General features: G+C 37.8%; 1 pseudogene; it reads left to right on the top strand.

Moving 5' to 3' along the window:
* Positions 1-8,849: 8,849 nt before the first annotated feature.
* On the top strand, positions 8,850-19,061 carry LOC149195961 (putative cellulose synthase A catalytic subunit 1 [UDP-forming]; annotated as a pseudogene).
* Positions 19,062-22,722: the final 3,661 nt, after the last annotated feature.

A 22,722-nucleotide genomic window follows, 5' to 3' on the forward strand; every position in this document is an offset into this window, starting at 1 on the left:
AATCTTAAAAGTTAATTATTTAATGTATTTTTTTAAACCGATTCGTTTAGACTTGACTAGTCCCGATTCGACCTATTCTGGTTCGAAACCCGGTTCATTAGGTGGATCGGTCTAGTCACTGGTTACGATTTTTAAAACATTGGTTTAAACCTTGTCAAAGGCCTGGCCAATTGTCTAGTTGTGAAAACTATCCTTTGACTAGCAAGGAATCTATTTATGACAACATAAAATCAAATTTAGTGATCAAGGGAGCTTATTCATGCTACACTACTGCTCAAAGGATTTTATTCCTTTTCCTACCCTACTGTAGCATGTGCAAAATGAGGGTGCTACCTGAAATCAGTGATCCACTACAAACACCTTAAAACTTCATCAATACAATGTTTTCTTCCCTTATGCTTAGTTATCATGAAAAATAATGAAGCATCAAAATTCCAACATTCATAGGTTGTGTTTTCTATCACTGATGGGCTGAACAAGAATTTCGGTATCTGCAAATTAGCAGTACCTTCAAAGTTCAAACACATGTAGGTGTTGACATAAGCTAGTGAGAGGATTTGTCCATCCAAGATTGCATAGGATTGTAATAATTATTGCCCATTAACTTTGAAAATTGTCCTTTTCTACCACCTGGGAGCACATAATGCTGTTATGTTTTGTCCCTCATGAAATATTGGCTCCACGAGATAGTATAGCATGTCATTTTGGTAGGTCTGTATCAGGGAATGTGAGTGATAGGCACATATCAAGTGCAGTGAAAAGTGATCTAAAAAGATTACCTCAAGTGCAGTTGCTTTGGTTGTAAGGATCTGAAGTTCACTTGTTGATTTTCCTGTGAATTCTTTAAACCTTGCATTCTCTTCTGTGAGAGCCTGGATTTGGCTCATGCATTGATCTCTGTCTTCTATAACATGTTGAAGTTCTCCATGCACCCTCTCTAGCTCTTCATTCAAGGAATTCCGTTATTTTGTTCCTTCAAGAAGGGATTCCTGCTCAAGTAAGAAGAGTGTTAATCAACATTCTTATATATAATGTCATCTACACAATGGAACAGAAGCAATATTTATTGGATCATATGCAATCACTATTGCCTCAAGCATTATATAGAAAGGTGAATGAGTTTCACAATACTACAACTTGCCTGGTAGATATTGTCAGACCCATAATATACTTGCCTTAGCATTTTATAGTTGTGTCTGGAAAGCAGCAGCACTGCCCCGTACAACACTAAGAGTTTCTACAATAGCAACTTTTTCTTGCTTTGTCTTCATATTCTCTTCTGTAGCAGCATCAACATTAGTCTGCAACTTGTTGTTGTACACTTGAAGGCTTGTTATATTCTGTTAGCCGTTTGTTAATATCATTTAAAGATTTGATCTGGCAAGAAAAGGAAAAAGTGAGTCAACAAGATTGTCAAAAGGGGAAGCTAAAATCATGAAAAACTTCTTGTGTGTTAGAAACATGTAAAGAGAAGAAGAAATATAAAACAATTTACATACTTGATCATTTGAAGTTGAAAGTTCATTCTTAAGTTTGTCTATATGGTTGGAAAGCTTTGAGTTTTCTTCTCCAGGAATACACAATCCCTCTGAATCCTTTTCATGTACCACCAGAAGTTCCTAGAAACAAGAATATTTCAGTTAGGTACTTAACATAACCCAGTAAGAAATCAATGGGCCAGAAAAATAGAAAATTGTAATTAACATTGATTGTGATTAAAAAGGAAGAGAGTAAACAAACAAATTAACCTACCTTTTTTTCTGAATTGGTTGTTCCAAGGTCTGCCTCAAGAGTAGAGCATCTTATTTTTAGCTGTGTGAGATCATCCTCTAACTTTCCTTTCTCAAACTTCATTGCAGAAACTGGACAATGCAATGAAACTATCAAGAACACAATACCAACTCACTACTTGCATGATATCTTCAAGAGAGTTGTTCACAACAATGTTAACAAAAGTGACAGCTACCAATAGCTAGCAGAAAACATAACTCATTCCCATGATTACTAGCCAGAAATGTTCTAGCAGAAAAGGCACATATCTATTAGTTGCAAGTGAGGATCCTGATGATGAGAACCATACTCTGGAATGCCTTCAAAATATGTGAGAACTCTCAGATAGATTTTAGTTGTACTACATATGAATATAAGATGAGAAATGCTCCATATTGTGACATTAAGGGATAGATGGAGGGTGTTGGGCCATTAATATATCATTATTATTATCACTTTTTAACACCTATTTCATCTATTTCTACTCTTCTTTACCATGTCATTTATCATGATTTATCATATAATTCCATTTTATAATTATTTATGCTCTTATGGATAAATATTATTTCTTCTTCTTTATTTTTAATAAATTGATTATTATGCATGTTTTTATCAATGATGGTTTATTAATAAATTTGTTCACCATTTTAGCCTCCAAAGATATTTTCCAGATTGAAGATTTGATCATTTAATGTGCCAACTCAGAAATTCGTTGGAATAAGAAGTGACAATTTTGTATTGAACGGTTCGGGCAAATGGAGAAGAATCTAGAAAATCCGAAACATGGGTTTTGTTCAAAACGGACCAAATTAGTTTCTTTGTGGGAACTTTTCCCAAATTCAACCCGTACTAAGAGAAACAGAAGGTTCTTTGAAGATGTTTTTCTCAGATTCGCTGTTGTGGCCATTTTCCAAACTATCCCAGTTGCAATGCCAAATTCGACCTGTTCCTGTTAAATGACTGATGGAAAGATATTTCAGATATGATCTTGCTTATCAATTTGTTGAATAACAATCCAATTTTGTAATAGAAATCATATTGTAATCATATCTGTTTTAACTTCTCTCTGCTCTCTGTGTATTTAAAAGGAAACAGAGATCAAAGAAGGGGATGAAGATGATTCATGATGGGATAGATTATGAGAAATTAAGTTAGGAATTATTAGAGATAGGATAGGATAGGATAGGATAGGAGGAAAGGGGGACTATTGCATTACCATTGTAATTCTCAAGGCTTTTGTTGTTGTAATGATTTCACAGTTTGATGATTAATAAATAAAAGAGTTGTTGTTCCATTATTTGATACTGGAGTAAGTTTGGCGGTGCTTCACTGGCGGCTAAGGGCCCGACCCTGGTGGATCCACTTGCTACCTATACCATTATTTTACAGTTCTAGTCATGTGATGGTTTGATTTACTTTTCATTGCTTTTGAGTTGCATTGCTTTCGAACTTCATGTTCTTGTACATTTTCCTGAAATCTTTTCGTGCATGAAATCGCAATTGGATCGCATTGCTATTTTTTTCCACCATAACAAAGATTTCTATTCATTACAACTTAAATTGTTATGTTGTTCATTTTGGTTATAAAGCTTCGTTGTTCACTTCAAATTCTGCCATGCATTACAGGTTGCTGCTTATTTAGTATTGCTGCTCATTTCTGCTAATTTCGTAGTGTTATTCATTTCCATTTAGTATTGTTGTTCATTTAGCTTTTCGGTTCATTTCCATTTAGCATTGTTATTCATCTTCAATAATTTAGTATTATTGTTCCTTTCCATTAATATTTCATTTCTGTAAGATGAGCTTTGCTGTTGAATTCATTTCCGCTAAAGTTAAGCTTTGCTGTTCAGTTTTTCAATAGACTTAGTCATTGCTCTTTTCTGCAAGGATTTGATTTCAACTTTTAATTAATATTGCAACAAGTTTGTTTTAGTAAGCATTTCCAATTGAATTTCCATTTCCAGTTATTTGCTTTAGTGTGGATTGAAAGATCAACAACTGTAAAGAACATTTACTATAGTTGTCTAAATTCTCAGATTAGAGATCTTGCCTACGATTGATTTTCATTTGCATTAGTTTACAAGGGAGAGAGTTATCATTACTGAGTCCTTGACTGATGATTGTTTGAGTGAATGATTTAGTTCAGAACATTTCAGTTTCTTGCTATTGCAATTAGATTTTGTTTCCAGCATTCATTTATCTTTGCATTTTGAAGAACTATACTGCAAAACATTACTCTTGAGCAAGTGACCACCTCAGACTGAGTACACTCTTGAGATAAAAAACCGTCCCTAGGTTGACAATTAATGTGAAGATAATTAGGAGTTAAAAAGACACATTTTATCACTCAATAGAGGGTAGTGTACATTTCATCCTCTCCCCATAAAGAGTTGCTTGGGACTATGCTAGTGGTAACTCACCAGAGCATTGGACTTGTACTACCTATATTGTCAAAATACACGACAAGCAACAATAAACATAAGCCTTTTACACTCCCAAATGTAATAACAGGTTCCAAGCATGTGCAACATTGCCTCTACGTTCTCTAATATAAGCCTAATTAAGAGAACAGTAGAGTGTTATTGCACCCTTGCTTTTGTTGATAAAACTCTTCTTTAAGTATTGATATAAACGATGATAATATCATTTTTTCCATATATAACTTCCTTGGGGAAACCCTCCAACAGTTTCTTCACATTCTTTGAATGGTGCTATGTTGTTGGTAGACATTTGCCAACCCTCAAGGGACCTAAGTGGATTATACCTTGCAATATTTGTGGTCATTATGGCTTTGGCATGGCATGCCAAATCACTTGAACTAACCATCGGGGCTACAAAATAATGTTATCTATCTACCTACCTACCTATCCACCTATCTAGATATATATACACATTTGTTTTCTTTAAACCTCATGAGTATTTTCTTCTTAGGAGAACACCTTGTGGAAAACCCTTCAAGTACTTTTCCATGATCCATGGATGGTAAATTTGGTAAAGCAGTGGCCCTAATTAGGGTACTTAACTACTAGGGGATCAAGAGAGTTGAATTGGTAACCTCCCTAACTTTGGGTGAGAGGTATCACATTTGGCTTATGACATATTTTCATACATGGCTTACATATCAGTGAGCTAATTAAAAGAAAGAAAAAGTTGTTTCTTGAATTAAAAGGACATATATTAGACCTTTCAAAAGAAGGCTCTGAAATTTGTCGACTATCACAGAACCTGTGAGCTATATCAACAACATAAAACAAACTTTTCATGGCTTTAAAAAACAAAAATACATCATTATAGAATTTAGAGTATCTTTATGTAGAGAATTTTATAGCTAATGTTCATGAATGAAATCATTTGTATGCCCATGCTAAGAAATTGAAATACTTCAAACATCTTGCTCTAGCCCCAATGCCTTTTTGAAAGGCCATCAACTACCTTGTTCTTGTCCCTGTATATGTGAGACAAAGAAGTATGTGGGAAGGTTGTTAGTTAGTGTTGTCTAGCATCATGCAGTGGCTATAAAGTGAAATTTACTTGTGTTGATTCATTTTTGATTGAAAGGGATGCCGCATTTTGATCTTTGCAACATTTGGAATCCTAGGGGAAACAAAGAAGGCACTTCTATTTGCACAAAATTTTTTCTCAATATGTTGTTTCATGGAACAAAATAAGAGTAGGATGCACGCTGAATGGTCATGGCAAGGAGAACTTGAAACTATTTGGTCAGATGCAGCTTGTTGGTATAAAGTTTGGACGTTGTGGAGTGTGAATAGGTGTTCCATTTGGGGATTTTTGTAGTATGTAGTTTCTTCATTTTCTATCCTCTTTACACTTCTTTTTAATCAATCTCTTCACTCCTAGAAGATGTTTGTCATCTTTTCCTTAAAACTAGTTTATTTTAAGGCTTTTGGGAATAGTTAGGATTTAGAAAAATTGCCATAATGTGACTTTTTGACATGTATTATTGAAGTATATTGTGGCATGTTTCCTTTTGGGTTTTGGGTTTGAGATAATTTTGAAGTTGGGTTCCATAAATATTCCCAAACTTGAAGTAGGTTGTTATTTTGTAGGCTCTTGCTACTGTTGACTGATTATTAGCTGCATATTGTTATGCTAGGATGTGCATTGTGATGCATGCATACAATGTTATTTTTATAAGTAGGACTTGCCACACTTAATTTCATGGTTCATAGTATCAATATTTGAATTATTGAAGACATTGCTTCAAGTTATCAACATTTGAATCATTGTTGACATTTCTTTAAGGTTTTTTAACTAAATACTAATGTACGAAGGAATGGAAAAATAACAGAATTTAGCTCTTTGGCTCTTGGGGGGCGTGGGTTATGCTGATTGTTGGGACCAGATTCTTTTGTTTCTTATATCTTGCTGAAACTTGTCTGCAATATATTGTTTTCATATACATCAAAGAGGATATATTTTGTTTTACATTTCATTTACTTTTCATCATCTGTGTTTTATTGTTCCTGTTTGTTCCAAGTAGTTAGTAAATTGATTCTATTCTTCAAATAGAAGCAGACATTTTAGTCGATTTTGTAGACTGTAATAATGTGTTCCCTCATTAAGGTATGCATGATTTTGTTCCAGATAAAATATGGATTGTCTCAGTAATGATAGTATTGATGTGTTGTTCCCTCTGATGTAATGACTCTGGTACTCTTTTAAACAAGCCCAAACCTACAGACACTAATGACATGTTTCTTTGGTAAGGAATTGATGATTCTGTACTAGAAAAACTCCTAGAGAGTCTTACAAAAGAGGCTTGTAAGTAGGAAATGCCCCAGTTAAATACTTTGTTGAAGACCCCTGAGGTTACTGACGGATATAATATATCTCCCTGTTTAGTCACTTTGTTCAGACTGGAATATAGTACTGCATCCAAAAATCCAGAGCTTTGACACTATGACGTAGAAGAGAAGATTCCAGTTTCAAATGTAGATTTGGCAAATAGTCCACTGCTAGGAGACATAGATAATGAAGATGAATCACATGATTTGGACATTGTTGAAGAAACTACCGATGAAGAGAAGATTGTGGATTTAGTTGGAGGTAAGAAAAAAGGTAATTTGTTAGTAGAGGATCAAGTTCTAGAAGGTCTAGTGCAGCAGACATCAAATAATGAAGCTCAAGCCGATGAAGAATGCAGTAAAGAGTATCTTCAGGAAAATCCCATATCACTTGTTAATGATGAAGGTTTAGAGGATGAATTGAATGATTCAAAAACCACTGAAGGGTATCAGGTCTCTATAGTTGAAAAAGAAGAGAAAATTGAATAGTTTTCCAAGAGTGAAACTCAGAATTCTCAAGAAAATGTTGCTCCTAAGAACTACAATGAGGAAGCTCAAGAGGCTGTGAAGGATGAAGCTCATGAAATCAAGTCTTATTTTTCAGAGAAAAGCAAAGTGTGTTTTGGCCTTGATGAGTTGAATGGTCCTCAAAAGGAGGAAGATGGCAACTTACATATTTACGAGAATGAAGCTTATGAAGGTGAATCAATGGATTGTGGCAACACTCCAGAATTAAAAAATAAGCTTCAATTTGATGCAGACAATTTGAATGGTGCTCATCAATTGGAACTCCTACCAAAGGCTTTCTCTAGAACATTTTTCACAGCTGGAATCATATAGTGAAGGTCAAGATCCTAGGGAATGCAGTGAAGAGGAGCTTTTAGTTCTAAATGATGTTCAACAAAGACACATCTCACTAGTTAATGGTGAAGCTCAAGAAGATAAATTGAGCGATCCCAAAACTAGGGAAGGATTTCATGACTCTGTATATCAAAGAGAGGAGCATTATGAACTTGCTTAAATGGCTGAAACTCAAGATGTTGAAGAAACCATCTTTCATAAGCAAAATGACGGCTCTCCTTATGCGGTTTGGATGAAAGTGAAAAATGTTGAACAGGTAGATATGTCCAATGAACTTCAAGGAACATATGAGAACATTCAAGCTTCAGAGGATGAAGTGCATCAAGACAACTTTTTAGACAATGGAAATGAGTTTTATAACCTCAATGAGTTGTATGGTTCAACTCCTCAAAAGGAGGAAGATGTAGTTGAGAAATGACCAAGAATGTTCAAATTCCCTTAACAAATGGTGATCAAGTGGAACATGGATCTTACAACGTAGTTTTGGAAAATAATGAAGTTGAAGGTGGAGCATATCAGGAAAGCATTAGTATTTTTGATGGCATAACCGATGCAAGTCCAATTAAAGAAAAATTGTTTGATATGGAGAACCATGGAAAACATGAGGGATTCATTTCCCCCGACAAAATTGAGGGAAAAGAGGATGACCAGGAAGAACAATCTATACAGAATGGAGCTGAAGAGACACACGAATTCAAAGTTGGAGAAAATATACAACTCGTGAAAGTAGACACAGTGGCCAGCGACCAGGAACCTTCTAACATGGATACTCCATTGAAGATGCCTATGCTTACAAAAGGCCGTGATATATCTCCTTACTTGAATTCTTTGTTTGGACTGGACTTTAGTGATCCATTAGATAAGTTCAAGATTATGGAGAATAATGATGCATTATTTTGTTCAGGTATTGATGATTCTCTTCCAGAAAATATCTTAGAGATTGTTACAGAAGCTACCTGCAAGCAGGAACTTTAACAATTGGATAATCCTTTGAAGACCCCTGAGGTTATAGAGGGATATAATATAGATGTGGAAAAGAATGAAGTTGAAGATGGAGCATGCTAGGAAAGCATTTTTATTTTTGATGGCATAACTGATGAAAATCCAATTAGAGAATAATTTTTTCATAGGGACAACAACGGAAAACATGAGGGATTCATTGACCCTGCCAAAATTGAGGGAAACAATGGCTACGAAGCTAGAGAGACCCAAAATTTCAAAGTTGGAGAAAATATATAAATTGTGGTGAGTAAGCAGGAACCTTCCCAATTGGATACTTCATTGAGGATCCCTGAGGTCATGGAGGGATATAATATATCTCCTTCTTTAAGCACCTTATTTGGCATGGAATCTAATATTCCATCCAAAAGTTCAGAACTTAGAAAAAGTTATAGTATATCCCCTTTTCTAAGTATGAATGAATCTGTTCTAGAAGAAAAGGATGTGTGCAATCAACAACTTTCCCTAGATAAGCCATTGAAGAGGCTTGAACATGCTAAGGGACCAGAATATGATACCCGAGTGAAAAAGCTTGAGCTTATGGAAAATGATGTGACATCAGAGACTGAATATTTATCACAGCATGTCCCACTTGGAGACCATGTGTCTGTCATGGAGAAGGATGCTACAGTTTTGGAAGGAATAGAGAATTCTGAAAGTATTCTCTTCACAAAAAATCCTGTAGAATTTGGAGAAGTAGCTGAGGGTTCTACTATTTTGGTTGATATGAATGTTCCTAGTAAAGGGGATTCAAAAAGCACCAAACTTGTAGACAGAATACTGACTTTGAGCAATAGATTGAAAACTTTGCAATTGGACTTACAAGGACAACTGCCAAAGTCATTCTATGCTATGCCTTCCAGAAGGCCGATGAATTCAAAATGTAATGGAAGCACAGAGAAAACCAGAGATACCATTTCTATTTACAAGCCAAGGAAATCCATAGGAAGTGATGAGGCTATGCACAGTTCATTGAAGGAGAGTCGTGTTGAGCTGGTGGGACAACTTAGTTTATGGAAGCTACAGAATCTACACAAAGAAAATGAAACAACAACAAAGGATTCTGAAAAGGTAAGCTAAATTATGTATGAACTTCATATTTTTCCATCTTCTTTATCAGATTCATCTTAAGGAACATAGTACATAGTTGGTGCACTGTATGTATGACATTTTTTCATTTTTTCTTTTAAGGAGATAAGTAAACAATTTGTTTCACAGAATTTGTCATCACCTGCACTAGAACAGAGGATGGAATCCTTGGACACACCACTGAAGACACTTGGACATACTGAGGGCCATGATATATCTCCTTGCTTGTACACATTATTTGGACCAAAATGTAGTATGCCATTGACAAATTGTGAGCTTACAGAAGATAATGATAAGGTTGTTACTAACATGCCATTTGAAAATGCTATGCAGCCGCCATTAGTGACCAAATTAGGGGGAGTTGACAATTTCAGCAATGAATTGCCACGGTTAGTTTACGTATCCCATGAAAAGAGGCCTGGTTTCCAACACCACAAGAAAACCAGTGCAATGAATGCTTTGGTATATTCCTAGCTATGTACACATCTCTCTTTTCCTGATGATTTCCTCATCTGAAATTCATTAATTATTATGTTGACATTGATGATTGTTATCCATTGCTCCACTTAGGTCTAAGTGTTTGCTATCCTCATAGATGGCCTCTTTCGGTTGAACCTTGATTGTGATAATTATATAAATAACAATAAAGCTATTTGTGAGGCAATGTGTTTTCTATTGGATCCAGTGCTTGGGAAGAAAACTTTCTATGTATAGTTTTCTCAGAGATCAACACAATCAATATTCTAATTGTAACATTGTGTTCTTTGATGTAATCATTGATCAACACCCAAAATGTTTTCTTATATGCAATTATGAAATTTTCATATAATTTCAACCTGGCATATTAATTCTGAAATCTTTGCAGATCACCTTGAGAGGTTTCGATGGTATCCAAGGGCCTGTTTATGTAGGTGTAGGGTGTTGTCTTAATAGACAAGCACTCTATGGTTATCATCCTGTTCTCACTGAGAATGATCTTGAACCAGCATGTTTTCTGAGATGTTGTTGGGGATCTAGAAAGAAGAGAAGAAAATCAAACAAAAGGTATGATGATGATAAGAAGAGAGCCAAGTGAACTGAATCTACTATACCCATCTTTAGTTTGGAAGACATAGAAGAGGGTGTTGAAGGTGAGTCCATGTCCAAACCAGTGATTTGTATTTTTTGACAACTCATTTACCCTTAAACATTGTTCACCCTCACCCTTCTTTGAAATTGCGTATTGCAGGATTTGATGATGATAAATCATTGCTCATGTCCCAAAGGAGCTTATAGAAAATATTTGGTCAATCACCAGTGTTTATTCAATCTACCCTCATGGAAAATGGTGGTCTTCCACAATTTGCAAATCCTGCTTCTTTATTGAAAGAATCCATTCATGTTATTAGCTATGGATATGAAGACAAGTCAGAATGGGGAAAAGAGGTATGAGTAGAGGTGGATTTGCATCTATTTGATAATGATGTGTTATTTTTTTAGTTCATTGAATTAGTTTTTTCTATAGTGAAGTTGTATAAACATTCTTCCTGAATGTGCATAAATTCTCTTCAGAATAAGGCAACATTTTGTTTAGGAAACCAAGCACGAGGCAACTGTTTGTGAAGAAAAGATATAATATGAATGGGTTCTCATATTTTGTGCAGATTGGGTGGATTTATGGTTCTGTCACAGAAGATATTTTGACTGGGTTTAAAATGCATGCTTGAGGCTGGGTTTCAATATACTTCATGCCTGCACGTCCCGTATTCAAGGGATCTACACCAATCAATCTTTTAGATCATTTGAATCAAGTGCTCCGATGGGCCCTTGGTTCTGTTGAAATTTTACTGAGTAGCCATTGTCCAATTTGGTATGGCTACACCAATTGCAGAGGGTAGCACACATCAATATCATAGTTTATCCTCTCACATCCCTCCCACTAGTTGCATATTATACCCTGCTAGCTTTTCTTCTTCTTACAGGGAAGTTTATCATTCCTAAGGTAAGATTGTCAACCCTTACTGACCTTAACCTTGTCAAGTTTTACTCACCTCTAATGCACTGATCCAAATTGGATCCATAAAGAATGATAAACAGAGCCATGGTTATACCAGGTTAGGACAGACTTCAAAGAATTTAAAACAACGATCAAGAACACCTCTAAACTAGTGGCAATGGCATCCAGTGTGGAATGACGAGGATCTCGGTCAAAGCGCGCTGACCGATTCCCATGGACACTGCACGGGAGGTAAAATTAGCCACTGGGAGGCCCGGGTCCGGAAACAGAGGCAGTTTTTGATGCACGATTAGCGCTTAGAGTTAATCACGCATCGCTGGGTGAAAAACCTCAAAATGGAGAAGCCCCGAGCACTCGATCGTGTGGGAGCCAAAAAACCGTGGGAAAAAAGGCTAAGCGCTAAAGGCGGGAGCCGCCCCAAAACTAGCAGTAATGATTGGGGGCATCCATGGGCGGTAAGTAGTTTTGACGGAAAAGGAGCAATTCCACTCAGCGCCCGACATGTGGCAAGTAGAGGAGAGAGAAAACCACTGCTCATTGTGCGTTAACAGTTGAGCTAGTCAACCGCGCAGGACGAGCGAACGACGTTGGATCTGGGGGTTCCAGATCTAACGGCTGAGATCGCACCCAATGGAGAAGACAGAATTGATGGGGAATTAAGCCATGATATGAAAGAATTTGAAGTCTAGATTGACCACCACGATGGCGAAAGACTCATTCCACGACATAACCGAAGAATTGAACCGACGACGCAAGTTGGCGCAGTTCGCAGGAGGACAAGTGGCCACTCCCTGTGAGCCTGATGATGACGCTGAGAACAAGGAACTCCAAGCACATCTACAAGCAGGCAAATCGACGGAGGTGGAAGAGGAAGTGAACCACCATGATCTCGAATGATTTAAAGCCATGAATAGAGAACATAAAAAAAAGAAAGGAATCGGGAACCTAGAGAGGAACACCGAAGACCGAAGACAGAGAAGAGAAAAGCCAATAAGGCAAAAAGTAGAAGAAGACAGGCCGAGCTAATCAAAGGCAGCGTCAAGCACTAGAGAGCTTGAGAGATTCAAGCCATCCCTGAGAGGATCTGTCAGACCAGAGAGGTCAAAGTGCTGGTAAGGAAGAGAGTCTGTGTACTCCAGTGGCTTTGGGAATTCAAGAACCACCCTGCCAAGCTAATCTGTTTCAGGAGACTCATATTGAGCTCCTTCATTGTAATTCTTTGCTTCAAGACACAATAAAAAGAAGGCCACCACTGAGAGCTCGACCAGAGATGTAGCCCTGGAGGATAGGGTGAACTCCTTATTAATTTCTTGTGTTCTTGTCTTTTCTTACTGTATTTCTCTGCTGGTTTCCATTTCAAGTGTTTGTGTATTTGCAATATGATCAATCTGTTGCTTAAATAACATAGACACACACACCAACATATGAGTCTGTAATACCTTCAATTAATAAATCTTTAACTGAGGTCACTCATTGGGTGATTATCAGATCAAGTGGTATCAGAGCTTGAGGCTGTAAGGTTAGACAAGCTTGTGTTGATTTAGCTGTTGAATGCTCACTAGATCAAAGCTCAAATTAGGAGAAGGAGAGTTGGTCGAAACTAATCCTAAAATTGGGAGAGTCTATCCTTGGAAGACAATGTCAGAGGAAGGTTCTGTGGGACCAGACCCTCAATTCATAGAGAGTTTCCTAGCTATAAAGTCTATGGTAGAAGAAATGTATAGGGACTTTAGAAAGAATAAGGATGAAGATGCATCAGGTTCTAAACAAGATAAAGAAGAAGATGAGTCTCATTCCCATGACCACTCAAAATGAAAAGGGAAAGAGGAAAAATTTCTCACATCTCCTAATAGCCCTGTGCATAATAAGAAAGCATCTTTGATTAAGCTAGACGTTAAATTTGACTTGCCTATATATGATGGAGAGCTAAATGTTGAAAAGTTGGACAATTGGATTAGACAAATTGATGTGTATTGCAGAGTACAGAACATCGAATCAGACAAGAGCAAAATTTAGCTGGAAAGCCTAGGCCTAGGCGGCACTGCCTTGGTTTGGTGGGAAGGCAAAACCCAAGCTGACATGAAAAGACATGGTAAGACCATCTCTATCTGGAGTTACTTTGTTTCTGCAATGAAGAGGCAGTTCTATCCATTGGCCTACATGCAACAAGACATGATGAGTTGGCAAAATCTTCGACAGTTGAAAGGACAAAGTGTGCAGGGGTACACTCAAGAATTTAGAAAGAGAGCATTGATTCTAGGGATCTCATTAGACTCACCAAAGACTCTTTTGAAGTACATTGGTGGTCTACACAGCTACATGAGGCATACCATCCTCATGTTTAATCCCACTAGTATAGATGAGGTGTCTGTACAAGCTACTCATCTAGAGGCTAGAGGAAAGAATGGGAATCCAGAAGTTGGGAGACCATCCCAACCCACTACAAGCAAGAGCAAGTAGAAAAGAAAGCATAAGTGGAAAGCAAGGAAGGCTAACACTGCACATAGAGGCAAAGCTTCACTCACTCACTGTAAAATGGATGGGCAAGATGATGAGCACTATTGGATTTTGCATCCAGAGCTAAGACCTAAGAAGTCTGAGGGAAAGAAGAAGAAGACTGTTGCAGCTATTCAGAAAGATTTGGGGTCAGACTTGGGAGATGAAACAATCATTGTAGCCACAGGTATAAATGGTTGTCCGCTTTAGAGAATGCTGAAATCAAGAAGCAGGTGCAGGAGTTGCTCGAGAAGCGTTTTATCAGGCCTAGCACATCACCATGTGGGTCACCGATTGTTTTGGTGAGAAAGAAAGATGGCTCGTGGAGAATGTGCATTGACTACTGAGCATTGAATAAGATAACAATCAAAAATCGTTATCCCCTTCCTCGCATAGATGATCTTTTAGATCAATTAAAGGAAGCTGTTTATTTCACCAAGCTGGATTTTCACAGTGGATACCATCAGGTCAAAGTTGCAGAGCAAGATGCATGGAAGACTGCTTTCAAAACAAAGCAGGGATTGTATGAGTGGCTGGTTATGCCTTTTGGCTTGACCAATGCCCCTGCTACTTTCATGAGATTAATGAATGATGTGCACAGACCTTTTCTTGATGATTTCGTTATTGTGTATCTGGATGACATTCTGATTTTTAGTAAAATGTGGGAAGAACACTTAAAGCATGTTAAGCAGACATTAGATGTTTTGAAAAGAGAAAAACTTTATGTTAAACTCTCAAAATGTGAATTTGGCAAAACATCTCTAAATTACTTGGGTCATATAGTAGGGGGTGGTGAATTGAAAATAGATCCATCTAAAGTGGCAATCATTGTAAATTGGCCTAAACTCAAGTCTGCTACAGAAGTGAGAAGCTTCTTAGGAGAAACACAATATTGGAGGAAGTTCATTTTTAACTTTTCCTCAATTGCAGCTCCCTTACATGCTTTGATAGGATTGAACAAGGTGTTTCAGTGGGGAAGCAAACATCGGAAAGCCTTCAACACCTTGAAAGAAAAGATTAGTACATCACCTGTACTAGCACTGCCTAATCTACAAAGACCATTTGAGATCCAAATAGATGCCAGTGACTATGCCATGGGAGCAGTGTTGACACAACACGGTAAACCCATATGTTATCATTCTGAGACTTTTAATCCTGCAATAGTTAACTATCCTACATATGATAAAGAATTGTATGCATTAGTTCAAAGTGTGAAAAAGTGGAAACATTACCTAATGGGCAAAGAGATAGTAATATATATTGATCATCAACCACTTTAATATCTACACTCCCAAAATAAGTTGCAGCAATCAAGACATTACAGGTGGATGGGTTTTCTACAATAGTTTCATTTGGTCATCAGATATAAAAAGGGCATACATAACAAAGTTGTAGACATGTTGTCTAGACCCATTATAAATGCATCTACTATACTTAAGCATAATTTTGTACTACATGAAAGCTACATTGAACAATATGCTCATGATATAGACTTTAAAGATGTATATGCAACTTTGAGTCAAGGCAAAATGGTAGAAGAATTGGATTATCATGTGAAGGACCGACTCTTGTATCATTGTGGGAAACTCTGCATTCCACAAACAGAGAGACTAAAGATAATTAGAGAGGCACACACTTCTTTGATATCAGGTCACTTGGGTTAAGTAAAACAGTTGCACGGCTACAAAGATTTTGTTATTGGCCAGAAATGAATGAGACAGTTTCTAGATATGTAAGAGGGTGTACTATGTGTGCTAAAAGCAAGCCCAACAATAGAAAACTAGGCTTGTACACTCCATTACCAGTTCCTTCTCACCCTTGGAAAAGTGTTTCCATGGATTTTGTTGGAGGACTACCTAAATCTAGGAAAGGTCATGATTATCTGTATGTGGTTATGGATAGGTTCAGCAAAATGTGTATTTTGATACCTTGTAATAAACAGATTACAGCTGAACAAACTACAAAACTATTCTTTGAACATGTCTGGGTTCATTTTGGATTACCCACTTCCATTGTATTTGATCAAGACACCCGATTTGTGGGGAAGTTTTGGTCAAGTCTGTGGGAGCTGATGGACACCCAACTGAATAAAAGCACAACTTTTCATCCACAAACCAATGGCTAGACATAAGTAGTTAACAGGATAGTGATCTAGTTACTCAGAGGATATTGCAGCAAACATCCTAAGCTTTGGGATGAACACTTATGTTATGTGCATCATGCTTACAATAGAGCAAAACACTCTTCTACACAGAGATCTCTTTTTGAGACCTATTTTGGTTTCATACCAAGGTCTCCCTTAGATTTTTTCTTTGGTAAAGATACCATAGTTGATGGACATAGTGATGTGGAAAAGGCAACTAGGTTCATTGAACAGATCCAGGAGATCCATCAGGCAGTACAGAAACAACTGGAAAAGAGCCAAACCAAATACAAGGCAAGGCATGACAAGCATCGGATGGAGCATAGTTTTCAAGTTGGAGACCAAGTCTGGCTATATATTAGGAAGGACAGGATGCAAGTTGAAGGTAAAAAGCTAAAGCCTAACAGGTATGGACCTTTTAGGATACTTGAGAACATTGGTGAAAATGATTTTCGCCTTGATCTACCAGTTTACATGCACATCTACTCAGTCGTAAATGCAGATTGCTTGAGATAGTTTGAACCTTCAACGATTGAGGATCCTGAAGAGCAAAGTCAATTGCCTTCTATTGATGACATGCTACCTAAATATCTTAATGAATTGTAGGAAGACACAGTCTTGGATAGGAAGGTGAGGACAATGAGCATGGGAGATGTTGAGTACCTCAGAATTGGACTCAAAGGTTTGAAGCTGAGCAATGCAAAGTGGATTGAGATTGGGCAAGTGAGATAGTAGTACCCTCACTTAGTCGATGCTTGAAAGAAAACCAACTTTTGGTGGTCCAAAAGCTTTTCAGTGGGAAGGTCGTGATCTGAATTGGATTCATAAAGAATGATAAATAGAGCCATGGCTGTACCAGGTCAGGACAGACTTCAAATACTTTAAAACAACGATCAAGAACACCTATAAACCAGTGGCAATGGTAGCCAGCGTGGAACGATGAGGACTTTAGTCAAAGCGTGCTGACCGAGGCCCATGGAGACTCTGTGGGAGGCAAAATTAGCCCGTGGGAGGCCCAGATCGGGAAACAGAGGCAGTTTCGCTAGGAAGAAAACCTCAAAATGGAGAAGCCCTAAGCACTCGGTCACATGGGAGCCAGAAAACCGTGGGAAAAAAGGCTAAGCATTAAAGGCGGGACCCGCTCCAAAACCGGTGGTATTGATTGGGGGAATTCATGGGCGATACGCAGTTTCGATGGAAAAGGAGCGATTCCACTCAGAGTCCGATGCGTGGCAAGCAGAGGAGAGAGAAAACTACCACCCATAATGCGCTAACAGTCGAGCTAGTCAACCACACGGGAAGAGTGAACGACATTGGATCTGGGGGCTCTAGATCTAACAGCTAAGATCGCGCCCGATAGAGAAGACGGAATTGATGGGGGATTAAGCTGCGATATGAAAGAATTTGAAGTCCAGATTGACTACCACGGTGGCAAAAGACTCATTCCACAATGTAACTAAATAATTGAACCGATGGCGTAGGCTGGCGCAGTTCGCATGAGGACAAGTGGCCACTCCCTATGAGCCTGATGATGACGCCGAGAACAGGGAACTCCAAGCGTAGCTGCAAGCAGGAAAATCGACGAAGGTGTAAGAGGAAGTGAACTGCCATGAGCTCGAATGATTTAAAGCCATGAACAGAGAATAGAAAAAAAAAAGGAATCGGGAACCTAGAGAGGAACACTGAAGACCGAAGACAGAGAAGAGAAAAGCCAGTAAGGCAAAAAGCAAAAGAAGATAGCAGGGCTAAGCTGATCAAAGGTAGCGTCGAGCACTAGAGAGCTTGAGAGATTTAAGCCATCCCTAAGAGGGTCTGTCAGACCAGAGAGGTTAAAGAGCTAGTCAGGAAGAGATTATGTGTACTCTAGTGGCTTGGGGAATCCAAGAACCACCCTGCCAAGCTAATCTATTTCAGGAGACTTATATTGAGCTCCTTCATTGTAATTCTCTGCTTCAAGACACAATAAAAAGAAGGCCACCACTGAGAGATGGACCGGAGATGTAGCCCTGGAGGATAGGGTGAACTCCTTATTAATTTCTTGTGTTCTTGTCTTTGCTTACTGTATTTCTCTGCTGGTTTCCATTTCAAGTGTCTGTGTATTTGCAATTTGATCGATCCATTGTTTAAATAACATAGACACACACACACCAACGTATGAGTCTGTAATACCTTCATTTAATAAATCTTTAATTGAGGTCACTCGTTGGGTGATTACCAGATCATGCACCCTGTCTTTTAGATTTTTTTTTAGATTTTGTTCTCATACAATGCTTCACATTTTTCCCCTGATTTTTATATTTATTTTGATCTGTAGATTAGAAACTTTGAAAGTGTGTTCTTCATGTTATATTTTATTTCCATTTTTACAACTACTATTCTAGAGCTATGCTGGAGTACAGTTGGTGTCGACGAATGGTGGAGGAGTGAGAAATTTTGAGCTGTTGGAGCTGTATGAGCACATATGTTTACCGTCTTCCAAGGGTTACTGAAAGTTCTAGCGGGGATTGACAGAAACTTTACTGTCACATCAAAGTCTTCAGATGAAGATGGTGAATTTTCTAAGATTTAAGTTTTTAAGTGGACTAGTCTTCTCATCCCTCCAACTACTTTGCTTGTGGTAAATCTTGTTGGTGTAGTAGCAGGTGTTTCCCAAGCTATTAATAGTGGTTATCAATAGTGGGGTCCATTGTTTGGAAAATTGTTTTTCTCTTTGTGGGTGTTTGTTCATCTTTACCCATTCCTCAAGGAATTAATGGGTCGCTAGAACCAGACACCAACAGTAGTTATTGTTTGGTCAATTCTTCTAGGATCCATATTCTCCCTCCTTTGTGTGAGAATAGATCCTTTCACAGCAAACACAGGATCATCATCAAACACACAACAATGTGGTGTAAATTTCTAAAATCCCTATTAGTGCTCGTTAGCAGAAAATATGGAGGAACTAAAAACACATCCGAGGGCCAAGAATATCTCAGCCTCATTTGTATCATTTGTAGATAATAATAGTCGAGAGGGAGCGGCTTTAAGAATATTGCTTTCTAGCTAATTCCAGCATAAGGACTAAACCTTGTACTTTGTCTTTGATTGATAGTTAAGATTGTACGGTGTAGTTGGTTCTCTATTTCAACCAAGACAGTTGAGGTTTACTTGAATTCATGCCTATTCCAGAACTAATATGATGCCCCAGAATAGTGGGAAAGGGATTATATGGTTTCATATTGAAGAACGTATTTTACAAAATATTTATTCATTTTTAAGTGATATTCCTGTCATGGACAAAATTATGGCATGTATTAATTGAATATCATCTTTTTTAAAATGTGAAGTGGTCAATATCAAATAATTGTGCCATGTAGGAGTAGTGGCAGTTATTAAGATTTTTGGCATACACAAGTCCCTATGAAAATGGTAAATGTATGGTGTTTGTTCGTTTCATAAAATACAATTATAAGTGCCTAGGAAAATTGTAAATATACGTTGTGCATTTGTTTCATAAATTAATTGGTTCAGAAATCATTGACCCCATCTTTGATGACTCCATTTCATCCAAAATGTTAGTTTTGTGGTGAATTAAATAAGATGTGTGTTTTGACCTAACCCTGAATCATCTAAATTTGAGATTTTTTTAGAAGTCTTTGTTCTAGGTTTCTATTTAAATTTCAGTGAATGGCAGTTTTAACTCTATTAAATTTTTTTATCAGAGAACTTACTTAGCACATGATTCTTCATCTTGCTTTTGATACATTTAGCTGTCCGGTAACATTTATGTGATTGTATAAAGAGAACATTACCGCTGGATGCCCAAGCTCTTCTTCTCAGACAATGTTGTGGGCTAAAGAGATAATGTCCTGGCCCCTTGTTGCAAAAGTTCCATTGGAAAGGCATTTTGATTGTTACCAGGTGTCATCTATCTCACCAAGAGAAGAATCTCTTTTGTGCGATATTTGTAGATTGCCAGAATCTACTCGATCAAACACGATTTTTGTTTACAATTACTACTAGGTAATCTAGCTATTCCTTCCTCTATTTTATTTTTATCTCTCTATTTACTGCAGTATTGTTACAATGGATTATAGTGGGTATCTTAAAATTTTCATGTCAACATTATATTGCAGGTAGCAGTTCACCAAGATTACTATGGTATTTTAAGGAATTCTTTTGGAGGATGGTATTGTCAGCCATGTGAAGCTTTAAACTGGCAATACCAACTCCAAGGCATGAGGCGTCCAAATGTAGCTAGCCATGGTATGCCTGGTTGTGGTATGAACTGTGCTCTATGTGGTGGTTTTAAGAGGACTACTAATGGCCAGTGGGTTCATGTATTTTGCGCTAAGGTAAAAATATCTGATTGAATGGTGTTCACTTTAGAAGAATACAAGAAGTTAATTATGCAAAATTGTATTGTTGATTTTAGCTTGTGTGTTAATGATTTGGTGAGGAGAAATATATTTTCTCCCTTATGGTATCTTCATTTCCTTTGTGAACCTGTAGTGGCTATTGGAGAATACGTTCAGGAGGGGTCAAATGGAGCTTGTTAAAGGGATGGTATGTTTAAATTGAGATGTTGCTTCACTACTAGTAATGCATATAAGTTTGAACATGCTGAACTGTTTTGTTTTACTTGTTCTGTGCATGATTGTTGTGTTAGATAATAGATTTGTCTCAGGCTAAAAAGACAAGGTTCTAGGTCCACATCAAACCACGCTCAGCCTCGTAGCTAGCCCTACAAGGACAGGAGAGGGCTCTCTCCGGGTCGATCTTGGCAAAAGATAATCGATGGGGCTCGAGAGGACTAACTTAGCAACTGATTTTAGTCTAGGTATTAAGTGCAAAGGATTTGATTTGAGTTTTTGCTGAAAAAATGGGAAAGGAAAATTTGGGCTCGGGGATGAGGCATAGTTTCTGCGGAGGTCTGATTGGGGCAAGGAAGGCAATCGTTTTGATGTTTTAAAGCAAGTGATATGGATAGATCAGACTGGTGAGGAGCTAAGGAGAGCAAGAGAGTCTCAAGAATTCTCCTTAAATAGATGAAAACATGGAAATTTAAACAAATTCAAAGGCAGAGCATAATAGTTATGGATTCAACCTTAATCACTCATTTGTTTCAAATGCAAAAGAAGAAGCAAGAAAATGATACACATAACACTAGATAAACTTACAATTACTCAGAGAAGCACACCATCAAAACATAAAGCCACATGGATCCCAAACAATGCTGCAAAACCCTGGTCTTTCCTTAGCCAAAAATGCAGAGATAGAATGTACAATGATATGCCAAAGCAATCCCTAGTGTCCAACCATGAAAATGACTTAGGAATTACATGATATAGAATAACTCAACCCATTCCCTTGCCTCTAGGGGTTGAGATCATCATTCTAGGAGCTGTTTCAACCAATTCTAAACAAGGAACTAAAAACTAGGTAGTCAAACAACTTACCCCTATATGCTAGGAAACTGATTCATTCACTCACATTTCACCTTTTGGTGAATGAATCTTCTAGAACAAGTAACTAAGTGTCAAAATTACATCATATTCATCCAATTACATCAAGATAAGTTAAAAATAACATCACAAAGCAAAACTAGTCAAACTGGTCGAATTTCTAAGCTTGAATGTGAAAAATTGGGTAAAAAACCTCTGTGCGCCGTGCCAATTTCTGTATGCGTCGTGCCACTTTGATGCTGATTTTGAGGCACTTTCTGAAGTCCAAATTGAGCCCAAGTGTGCTTGCTGGAATGCCCTGCCTGTCTACTTTCCAATCCAAGTGGAATTTCGAAATTTTGTGTCCATGTTCCGCTCCAAAACCTCAATCTCCCAAGACTGCTTCCTATTTGTGAAATTAGGGGCAGAGAGGTCATGTTTAGGGTGTTTTTGACCTCCTGAGGACTCAAAACTTGCCCAAACTTCTTGGCCATGCACCAATAGTCATGATTTTTCATGAAAAATCCAAAACTATATAATTTTTTGCATTTGGAGCATCCAATCATAAGCGTGCGCCACGTGGTGTGGCGCACAGGGAGAAAAACCCTGTTTTTTAGTGCAAAAATTCCAAAATGTCAAAAATTGCTCCAAATTTCTTGAAATTTGGACTGAAGGTTCTTCATCAAGGGAAATGGTGGGCCAAGGATGTCTCGGCCAATATCTGGAGTCCTTCATCCACTTTTTTCCTACTTAATGCTCTCTTCACCTTGATTCTCGTTTTTCACACCAAGTTCCGGGACAAGTAACGATATGTCTGCCACCTCTTTAAAACCTCTTGGGTGCATGTCCCTCCATGAGTGAGTCACTTTGGGTCTCCTTTTCATAATCGGATGAATGACCGGATGACATAACTGTTGTTGCACCACTACCTTGGAGGAATAGATGTCGGTGAAAGAACTGTGTTGGACTGCGCTTTTGTAGTGTGATTGAATTCTGCCACCAAAGGGACAAATGCAACAAGGCACTGTTAGGAAGAGGGGAATTAGTAGGGATTTAGGGACTATTGGGAAAAATTTGTTTAGGAGGGTTTGGGAATTTTGTATAGGGTAGGGTTTGGGGTTTTACATTTGAAAATGTATG

The sequence above is a fragment of the Pinus tabuliformis genome, chromosome 2_2 (assembly GCF_031772625.1).
Source record: "Pinus tabuliformis cultivar Carrire ecotype Pingquan chromosome 2_2, CPIR1, whole genome shotgun sequence".
Classification (NCBI taxonomy): domain Eukaryota; kingdom Viridiplantae; phylum Streptophyta; class Pinopsida; order Pinales; family Pinaceae; genus Pinus; species Pinus tabuliformis.